The sequence below is a fragment of the Vigna radiata genome, chromosome 7, assembly GCF_000741045.1.
Source record: "Vigna radiata var. radiata cultivar VC1973A chromosome 7, Vradiata_ver6, whole genome shotgun sequence".
Taxonomy (NCBI): domain Eukaryota; kingdom Viridiplantae; phylum Streptophyta; class Magnoliopsida; order Fabales; family Fabaceae; genus Vigna; species Vigna radiata.
The window spans coordinates 29,467,932-29,471,234 of record NC_028357.1 but is presented as its reverse complement, the minus strand read 5'-3'; positions in this window follow the sequence as shown (position 1 = coordinate 29,471,234).

The following is a 3,303-nucleotide window of genomic DNA, read 5'->3' as shown; positions in this document are numbered from 1 at the left end:
GCCATCTCTAGCTTCCCTTTTCTGGACAAGTAGGCTACACATGGCCAGAAACATGGTAAAAGAGTAAAGACTAAAAGTTCAGGTACTTAACCACCGTTTCGTGCTGCTGTTTATTTTCCATTTTTACTGTCTACACTTTATACATGCCAGTTTCCACACACACACGCTATCTTTCTTTCTCCCTCTCTATTCCCATGAATGCTTGATTAGCTCAACAAAGCAGACTCCATATATATCCATATATACACATATACATATAGCATTAAAAGTGAGTCAGAGAGCTACAACAACTATGCTGGGAATGGGAACCCAGTAGGTACATATGCATGTGTTCTTTGCTAGCTGTGTCGCCGCACTATTGGCGTGCAATCTTTATTGTTAGGCTACAGCAGAAAACGTACATTCATTGAGCACTTTCTTGTGTTGTTACCATTAATTAATCCATGCTCATGCATGTGGTCCAAACCCAACATCCCAATGTTTTAACATGTCATTTCATCGTATCCGTTAGGTTGATGATGCTGTTATTATTTTTGTACACCACACAAGTCCAATTCCTTCGCACTCAACACACTTCACCAGATTTTTTTCTCAGGTCAGTGAGAAAGAGAGATTCATCGATTAGGAAGTTCTACATAGTATGAATTCAAAAAATTACTTAAACAGAAGAATTTAGTGAGTTATTTGTCACCGTTGGTTAGCTTTTACATTGGTATATATAACTAACTGGGTAGTGTAATCACAACTTCACATGTATAAGCGGGACCATGCTTGATTTGTGTGCATAAACCCCACTCAGTTATCACAGTGTTGCCCTATCTATCCTACGCCTGGGACTTGAAGGTTTGTAAATTAGGTCACTGTATATATAGGACACATACTTAAGTAGATTTGATGTTTTTGTACTGACTCGACCAATGACTAAGGTAAGAAATGAGTTGGAAGGAAGTGGGGAAGGAATGGACCAACCCTCAAGTTGATATGGAATAAGGATATGTGATAATGAATATATATTTTGTATATGCTTTGCTTGGTTATTCTTATGATCATAGTCAATTTCATTTTATATGCAAGATGATGCTTTTAGTTTCAGAAATAAAGCTAGAGGTATGGCTTTTGGTATGGTTCTCTGTTACCTACCTGATTCACATATGGCCATTGAGACTCGTGAGATTATATATTTTATAAAAATTTATACTACTTCTCTTTTATAAAAATATTATAAATTATCTTTTTTTTTTCTATTAAAGAAATATGGATATACATATATGGGAAGATATTGATCAGTTGAATTGTTCTTGGATATGGATTGGAACAGCAGCTTTGTGTGTGGGGTTCATTTTACTTATCCTAATCTGTCATCATTCGAATCCAAGTGGAATATATTTCTCAATATAATTGGTTCTAATTTTAAGGATTGGATTCCCTTTGCTTCTTTTTATGAAAAAAATTATTTGAGAAAGGCAGCAGGGATAATAATAAAAATAAAAATAATAATATTAAATATAAATGGACCAATTTGTTTAGAAATAAAAAATATCTCAGTGAATATTATTATTTAGTGAATTTCTTTTTACAAACTAGAAAAAACAGAAGTTATACTTCACAGATGTTTATAATTAGAAGAAAAATAACAAAGTTTATGAGATATTTTTTTTAAAAAAAATGACTTATTATAATTAGTTTTTTATTCTTTTCAATATCTCATTCTTTTGAAAAATTATAACAAACATGAAATCAATTATTTTGAAAAAAAATTCTTATTAAAAAGTGGAATTATTATAAATATCAAGTAAAAATTAATCAGTAATATAATATATTACACTCCTTGCTTTGTCTATCTCCTTTGAGGTGCTAAACAATTATTGCCCTTCCTAAAAATACAACTGCATCAAAACTGTTAGATTTCTCAAAGTATGATAACCATTTTTAAATATATGGTTGTACCTACAAAAATTAAATGAACATGCTGCTCCTGAGAATTTTTGTACTATTAAAACACTGTTGTAATTTTGTTCATTAATTAAGGACAGGAATCAGCTTAGCTATCTTGCCAATAGACCAATAAATTATACCTATACATGAAGGGAGACCAATCTACACTATGCACAAGGGAATAGCTGAAACCTGGGAGAAAACCTTTTATCCTTAATTTGGAATATATATTACTATATTTTCCTATGTTAATTATGTATTCAAGAAAGAATATTACATAAGAGATAACTGTCTTAAGCTCTAAAAAATCTAAATCTAGACAGGTTTGAAAGTAAATTTCTCAAAATTCATTCTCCTAAGGACTCCAAGTTAAATTCCTTCTTCTTTTTTACCATTTTTTAATAACCCTTGAGTTGTATTTCCTTTCTTAATCGACTTTCAAATTTCAATTGAAAGCAGTGAAATAATTTCCAATAACATTAACCCTACTTTGATATAATTTGAAAAAGAAAAAAACATTTTAATCCACCTCAACCACAACACTCCAACGTTGTCATCATGGGAACACATATGAATAATGTGTTTACACTATGCAACGAGCTTTAGGTACTACTCAAGCTTACAGTGTGGTGGACCCCAGCATTTTACAGGGTAGCCAGCTAAGAGGAGCACAAATATTTATAGGGTCTGCATGATTTCTTCAACCCTCATTTGGCACCACATCGATGCCTCACCCTTTTATGTGCTCTGACCTTGGTCCCCTCTCCTACCTATTCCTCTCCAACATAGCATACCATACCTCTTTCTTTTATCATTCTGCATCTTCTGATCATTCATCTCTCTCTTCTGTTACTGATATAGATGCCCAAAAATCTCACAACCATGAATTCAGTGTCCACTACTTTTAACATGATCATCATATATATATATGTCCCTCTAACAAACCCAACACAAAAACCATTCATTACTCTTCTAAGTCCTTTTCTTCTAACACAAAAACTCCCTATAATAATTCTTTATCAAGTAATTAAATTAAAAGTATTGATTAGCATTGTTGTAATTAAATTAGTATTATTTAATCTGATAGGAGTTGAAAGGGGTTTTAAAAAGCAAAAGCGTGTGAGATGTAAGTGGGTGGTGGGATGAAGTTTAGTCGTGGTCACTGCATGGGCTCGGATACCCAGTTACTAATCAGTAATCATTGCCTTTCTCTTATCTTCATCTGCATGGAAGCCTGTCTCTTGCCCTTTTCCTCCCTTCTAAACAATTGACTGTTCTTAACAGTGACACTTCCATCTCAGACTAGTGCATTTTGAGACTATTGCACATTTTTGCACACCCAAAATGATCCAGAATATGACACTTCCC